The following is a 7,500-nucleotide window of genomic DNA, read 5'->3' on the forward strand; positions in this document are numbered from 1 at the left end:
GCAAAAACGTACGGCAAGTATATTACTCGGAAGAGTCAATGACAGTCCAAGCCCCCCTGCGTGGGAAGAGTCTTCCTAGGCCATGACCCACCGGAAGGGCGCAGCGTCCCCCACCCCAGACATGTGACGTCACACTATCGGTATTGACGACTAGACTGATTCCTTATAATCATTTGCCATACACCGGTGGAAGCTGCCGAGACGAGTAACTACATAGCGGGCTCGCCGTGTCACTAATGTACAGAGATACAATAGTTTCGACTGGAACCGGATTAAACGTATACACGGCGCTGATTAGTAATAGATAGAGCCATCAGAATACAGATAATGTATACAACTGTCCGTATACATGCTGAAAGACTCTGCTCACAATCACACGTCAGCCAGACACTCTTATCACGCACTACTCTCTGCCTGTAACAGGCACACAGACAATATGTAAGCACCAGCATGGAACAACACCCAGTGCATCCTCTCTGCCACATTAGACAATCCACACTATCATAACCAGACCGGGAGGTCCACTCGGAAAACAGAATATCCCACCCTTCCGACAACCACCATTGCTCAGCTAAGCCACCAACACCCACACATGTCCTACACAGGGGTGCACCCAACATCACAATACTGCCTCCTGTCACACCACAAAAACAATGGCAGGAATGAAAGACACAGGTCTGCCACAAGCATGGAATCAGAGCGCCGCCTGTCATGAGCCAAAGGTGCACCCTGACGTGCCAAATCAGATGATGCCGCAGTCATTTACTTACGATAATCACAATCAACAAACCGGCCCCCCCCCCCAAAACACCTTTCCTTACAACAATGTGTACCTTAACCTAACCCGTATTGTGCCTTAACCTAACCCGTATTGTGCCTTAACCTAACCCGTATTGTGCCTTAACCTAACCCGTATTGTGCCTTAACCTAACCCGTATTGTGCCTTAACCTAACCCGTATTGTGCCTTAACCTAACCCGTATTGTGCCTTAACCTAACCCGTATTGTGCCTTAACCTAACCCGTATTGTGCCTTAACCTAACCCGTATTGTGCCTTAACCTAACCCGTATTGTGCCTTAACCTAACCCGTATTGTGCCTTAACCTAACCCGTATTGTGCCTTAACCTAACCCGTATTGTGCCTTAACCTAACCCGTATTGTGCCTTAACCTAACCCGTATTGTGCCTTAACCTAACCCGTATTGTGCCTTAACCTAACCCGTGTTGTGCCTTAACCTAACCCGTGTTGTGCCTTAACCTAACCCGTGTTGTGCCTTAACCTAACCCGTATTGTGCCTTAACCTAACCCGTGTTGTGCCTTAACCTAACCCGTGTTGTACCTTAACCTAACCCGTGTTGTACCTTAACCTAACCCGTGTTGTACCTTAACCTAACCCGTGTTGTACCTTAACCTAACCCGTGTTGTACCTTAACCTAACCCGTGTTGTACCTTAACCTAACCCGTGTTGTACCTTAACCTAACCCGTGTTGTACCTTAACCTAACCCGTGTTGTACCTTAACCTAACCCGTGTTGTGCCTTAACCTAACCTATGTTGCGCCTTAACCTAACCTATGTTGCGCCTTAACCTAACCTATGTTGCGCCTTAACCTAACCTATGTTGCGCCTTAACCTAACCCATATTGTACCTTAACCTAACCCATATTGTACCTTAACCTAACCCATATTGTACCTTAACCTAACCCATGTTGCGCCTTAACCTAACCCATGTTGCGCCTTAACCTAACCTATGTTGCGCCTTAACCTAACCCATGTTGCGCCTTAACCTAACCCATGTTGCGCCTTAACCTAACCCATGTTGCGCCTTAACCTAACCCATGTTGCGCCTTAACCTAACCCATGTTGCGCCTTAACCTAACCCATGTTGCGCCTTAACCTAACCCATGTTGCGCCTTAACCTAACCCATGTTGCGCCTTAACCTAACCCATGTTGCGCCTTAACCTAACCCATGTTGCGCCTTAACCTAACCCATGTTGCGCCTTAACCTAACCCATGTTGCGCCTTAACCTAACCCATGTTGCGCCTTAACCTAACCCATGTTGCGCCTCAACTTAACCTATGTTGCGCCTCAACCTAACCTATGTTGCGCCTCAACCCAACACACGTTGGGCCTCAACCCAACACACGTTGGGCCTTAACCCAACACACGTTGGGCCTTAACCCAACACACGTTGGGCCTTAACCCAACACACGTTGGGCCTTAACCCAACACACGTTGGGCCTTAACCCAACACACGTTGGGCCTTAACCCAACACACGTTGGGCCTTAACCCAACACACGTTGGGCCTTAACCCAACACACGTTGGGCCTTAACCCAACACACGTTGGGCCTTAACCCAACACACGTTGGGCCTTAACCCAACACACGTTGGGCCTTAACCCAACACACGTTGGGCCTTAACCCAACACACGTTGGGCCTTAACCCAACACACGTTGGGCCTTAACCCAACACACGTTGGGCCTTAACCCAACACACGTTGGGCCTTAACCCAACACACGTTGGGCCTTAACCCAACACACGTTGGGCCTTAACCCAACACACGTTGGGCCTTAACCCAACACACGTTGGGCCTTAACCCAACACACGTTGGGCCTTAACCCAACACACGTTGGGCCTTAACCCAACACACGTTGGGCCTTAACCTGCTCTGTAATTGTCATACGACGCGTTAAATTAGTGTAGTGTTGCCTAACTGCAACCCCCGCAATATAGTTTGCTACTCGCACTGCCCGGTCCCCAGAGTATCGCTTCATGTGAAACACCTTGCAGCTATACACTGTAATGCGGATGGCAGTAGGACGTACATGCTCAATGCCCTTCGCAGTTGTTCATTGGCATTCGCATGGCGAAGCACAGCCTACGTTGTGGTACGGCTTGTGTCAACTGTCCGCTGATGTTGTACGTCCAAATCACACACTGTACTGCACATTGGTCCTCATGTACTGAATGATACATCGTGGTACATGTGTGACCGTACCACGACTGCGCCAACAACGGCGAACCATACGGTCCAAATATTGTGCACTCAGCTACGTGTCGTCTCCCTATAAGAGCTGGATTGCAGTATGGTATGCCGTGGATGGCGATCAGCATGAGCCGTCTGTTGATGTAGTGGCGCGTGTTGTCAGACGTAGTCGTCTCCTCTCACACACCGTGATAGCATGGTGCACTGCGTTCCACATCTGCGACATGCGACAGAGGCCGGTTGACAGTCGTTCGCGCAATGGACATCGCATACGTACGGGGGCCACCTTCCACGTGTTCGCGAAGCGTGCACATGTTGTTGCGTGTATGTGGGCAGACATAGTGTGTCGTGACACCTGACACAGGCATGCAACAATCGTTGAATTTGCAAATGGCGATGGACGTCTACGTTTGCTGGTGACGTTACGCAAATGAACAACTGGTAAACCGTTGTGGTGCGGTTGTTCTCGCTAGAGGTGAATCAGTGATGGCGACGATCGGTTGAGCTACCAACCGGTTGTTTCAGCGATACCCACCATGCCCACGAACGTGAATGGCATGTGGGTGTGAAGCGATACGCGGCGGTGGCTGGGTGGGACCGTTCCCGGCCGGTGAGGGGGGGCCTCCCGGCGTGCTGGCCGCGCGGTGCGTGGGCGCACGCGCTACAGCCGGCTGGTGGGGGCGGCCAGTGGCAGGCGCGCCGGCCGACGGAGGCGGCAGGCGGCGCAGCTGCGCGCCGGCGCACCCTGCACGCGGCGCCGTGCGGCCAAAGTAGGTCCTCGCGGGCCCGGTGCGAAGCGCGGTGGACATCTGCAGTGTGCTGGTCCGATTGAGGACTGTGTGCGCTGAGGATGCGCCGCCGCCCGGCGCTCGGCGCCGCGACGCCGTCTGCTGCTCGGTCGCCTCTGCGGTTCTCGCAGGTGGATTGTATCGCAGCTGTGCGGACGTGTTGGCGCGTGCGCTGTGCTGGGAGAGTTCGCTTCGGCACCCAAGTGGGGCTTTTGTCCTTCTGTGGCGCTGGCGTTGGAGCTGCCGGCCACCGTAGGTGGCGCGTGTTGTCTCCCGCCGGCAATGCCACGACAGCACGCTCCCGGGCCTCTGTCGGCAGCGGCAAGCTCAGTTGGGAGCACGGGTGGTCGCACCTAAAGCGTCTACTCGCCAAACTCCGGGCGATTGCGCCACTCTCGAACCCGACCAAGTACTTAGGACGGCGCTGCGCGCCGCCGGGACCTGAGAGGGTTTCGAGGTGTATTGTGCAGGGGAGCTCAGCCTCCTCCTGTTTGCAGAATAATTGAGCGGACGCTTGCGTGTTCGCGCGGGCCCCCGGGACACACTCCCGGGCGGCCGGCTGCTCAGCTCTAGTTGACGCAGCTCCCTGGTTGATCCTGCCAGTAGTCATATGCTTGTCTCAAAGATTAAGCCATGCATGTCTCAGTACAAGCCGCATTAAGGTGAAACCGCGAATGGCTCATTAAATCAGTTATGGTTCCTTAGATCGTACCCACGTTACTTGGATAACTGTGGTAATTCTAGAGCTAATACATGCAAACAGAGTCCCGACCAGAGATGGAAGGGACGCTTTTATTAGATCAAAACCAATCGGTCGGCTCGTCCGGTCCGTTTGCCTTGGTGACTCTGAATAACTTTGGGCTGATCGCACGGTCCTCGTACCGGCGACGCATCTTTCAAATGTCTGCCTTATCAACTGTCGATGGTAGGTTCTGCGCCTACCATGGTTGTAACGGGTAACGGGGAATCAGGGTTCGATTCCGGAGAGGGAGCCTGAGAAACGGCTACCACATCCAAGGAAGGCAGCAGGCGCGCAAATTACCCACTCCCGGCACGGGGAGGTAGTGACGAAAAATAACGATACGGGACTCATCCGAGGCCCCGTAATCGGAATGAGTACACTTTAAATCCTTTAACGAGTATCTATTGGAGGGCAAGTCTGGTGCCAGCAGCCGCGGTAATTCCAGCTCCAATAGCGTATATTAAAGTTGTTGCGGTTAAAAAGCTCGTAGTTGGATTTGTGTCCCACGCTGTTGGTTCACCGCCCGTCGGTGTTTAACTGGCATGTATCGTGGGACGTCCTGCCGGTGGGGCGAGCTGAAGGCGTGCGACGCGCCTCGTGCGTGCTCGTGCGTCCCGAGGCGGACCCCGTTGCAATCCTACCAGGGTGCTCTTGAGTGAGTGTCTCGGTGGGCCGGCACGTTTACTTTGAACAAATTAGAGTGCTTAAAGCAGGCAAGCCCGCCTGAATACTGTGTGCATGGAATAATGGAATAGGACCTCGGTTCTATTTTGTTGGTTTTCGGAACCCGAGGTAATGATTAATAGGGACAGGCGGGGGCATTCGTATTGCGACGTTAGAGGTGAAATTCTTGGATCGTCGCAAGACGAACAGAAGCGAAAGCATTTGCCAAGTATGTTTTCATTAATCAAGAACGAAAGTTAGAGGTTCGAAGGCGATCAGATACCGCCCTAGTTCTAACCATAAACGATGCCAGCCAGCGATCCGCCGCAGTTCCTCCGATGACTCGGCGGGCAGCCTCCGGGAAACCAAAGCTTTTGGGTTCCGGGGGAAGTATGGTTGCAAAGCTGAAACTTAAAGGAATTGACGGAAGGGCACCACCAGGAGTGGAGCCTGCGGCTTAATTTGACTCAACACGGGAAACCTCACCAGGCCCGGACACCGGAAGGATTGACAGATTGATAGCTCTTTCTTGATTCGGTGGGTGGTGGTGCATGGCCGTTCTTAGTTGGTGGAGCGATTTGTCTGGTTAATTCCGATAACGAACGAGACTCTAGCCTGCTAACTAGTCGCGTGACATCCTTCGTGCTGTCAGCGATTACTTTTCTTCTTAGAGGGACAGGCGGCTTCTAGCCGCACGAGATTGAGCAATAACAGGTCTGTGATGCCCTTAGATGTTCTGGGCCGCACGCGCGCTACACTGAAGGAATCAGCGTGTCTTCCTAGGCCGAAAGGTCGGGGTAACCCGCTGAACCTCCTTCGTGCTAGGGATTGGGGCTTGCAATTGTTCCCCATGAACGAGGAATTCCCAGTAAGCGCGAGTCATAAGCTCGCGTTGATTACGTCCCTGCCCTTTGTACACACCGCCCGTCGCTACTACCGATTGAATGATTTAGTGAGGTCTTCGGACTGGTACGCGGCATTGACTCTGTCGTTGCCGATGCTACCGGAAAGATGACCAAACTTGATCATTTAGAGGAAGTAAAAGTCGTAACAAGGTTTCCGTAGGTGAACCTGCGGAAGGATCATTACCGACTAGACTGCATGTCTTTCGATGTGCGTGTCGTGTCGCGCAACACGCTACCTGTACGGCTCGCAGTAGCCGTGCGCCGCGTGCGGAACCACGCGTGCTTCTCAAAACTAACGCCAATGTTGTGTGGTACGAGCGCTGAAGCGCTGGAGCGGCTGGCCTGCGGCACCTGGCGCCTGGCGCCGGTTTTGAATGACTTTCGCCCGACTGCCTGTCCGCTCCGGTGTGGAGCCGTACGACGCCCATCGGCCGTGAGGCCGTTGGACACAGAACGCTTGAACAGGGGCCGCCACACGCCTACGTCCCGCCTATGCAACTGTCTTGAAAGAGACAGTGGAAACTAAGAAAAGATCACCCAGGACGGTGGATCACTCGGCTCGTGGGTCGATGAAGAACGCAGCAAATTGCGCGTCGACATGTGAACTGCAGGACACATGAACATCGACGTTTCGAACGCACATTGCGGTCCATGGATTCCGTTCCCGGGCCACGTCTGGCTGAGGGTCGGCTATGTATACTGAAGCGCGCGGCGTTTGCCCCGCTTCGCAGACCTGGGAGCGTCGCGGCCGCCTGTGGGGCCGGCCGCGCCTCCTGAAACGTGCGATGCGCGCCCGTCGCCTGGCGGTTCGCATACCGGTACTTACTCGGTAGCGTGCACAGCCGGCTGGCGGTGTGGCGTGCGACACCTCGTACAACGACCTCAGAGCAGGCGAGACTACCCGCTGAATTTAAGCATATTACTAAGCGGAGGAAAAGAAACTAACAAGGATTCCCCCAGTAGCGGCGAGCGAACAGGGAAGAGTCCAGCACCGAACCCCGCAGGCTGCCGCCTGTCGTGGCATGTGGTGTTTGGGAGGGTCCACTACCCCGACGCCTCGCGCCGAGCCCAAGTCCAACTTGAATGAGGCCACGGCCCGTAGAGGGTGCCAGGCCCGTAGCGGCCGGTGCGAGCGTCGGCGGGACCTCTCCTTCGAGTCGGGTTGCTTGAGAGTGCAGCTCCAAGTGGGTGGTAAACTCCATCTGAGACTAAATATGACCACGAGACCGATAGCGAACAAGTACCGTGAGGGAAAGTTGAAAAGAGCTTTGAAGAGAGAGTTCAAAAGTACGTGAAACCGTTCTGGGGTAAACGTGAGAAGTCCGAAAGGTCGAACGGGTGAGATTCACGCCCATCCGGCCACTGGCCTCCGCCCTCGGCAGATGGGGCCGGCCGCCCGCGCGGAGCAATCCGC

At 54.3% G+C, this 7,500-nt stretch overlaps 3 non-coding genes across 3 annotated transcripts in view; all 3 read left to right on the forward strand.

Annotated features, from left to right (window-relative positions):
• The first annotated feature begins 4,359 nt into the window (after positions 1-4,359).
• On the forward strand, positions 4,360-6,269 carry LOC124584110. Its single transcript, XR_006974521.1, has one exon. It is a non-coding gene; the product is annotated as a small subunit ribosomal RNA (ribosomal RNA).
• A 351-nt stretch (positions 6,270-6,620) lies between these two features.
• LOC124583952 lies at positions 6,621-6,775 on the forward strand. Its single transcript, XR_006974378.1, has one exon. It is a non-coding gene; the product is annotated as a 5.8S ribosomal RNA (ribosomal RNA).
• Positions 6,776-6,963: 188 nt separating this feature from the next.
• The window catches only part of LOC124584299, a 4,225-nt gene continuing 3,688 nt past the window's right edge, over positions 6,964-7,500 (forward strand). Inside the window, exon 1 of the ribosomal RNA XR_006974687.1 lies at positions 6,964-7,500. This exon is cut by the window's right edge and continues 3,688 nt beyond it. This is a non-coding gene — a ribosomal RNA (large subunit ribosomal RNA).

This window comes from Schistocerca americana, unplaced genomic scaffold, assembly GCF_021461395.2.
Source record: "Schistocerca americana isolate TAMUIC-IGC-003095 unplaced genomic scaffold, iqSchAmer2.1 HiC_scaffold_47, whole genome shotgun sequence".
NCBI lineage: Eukaryota > Metazoa > Arthropoda > Insecta > Orthoptera > Acrididae > Schistocerca > Schistocerca americana.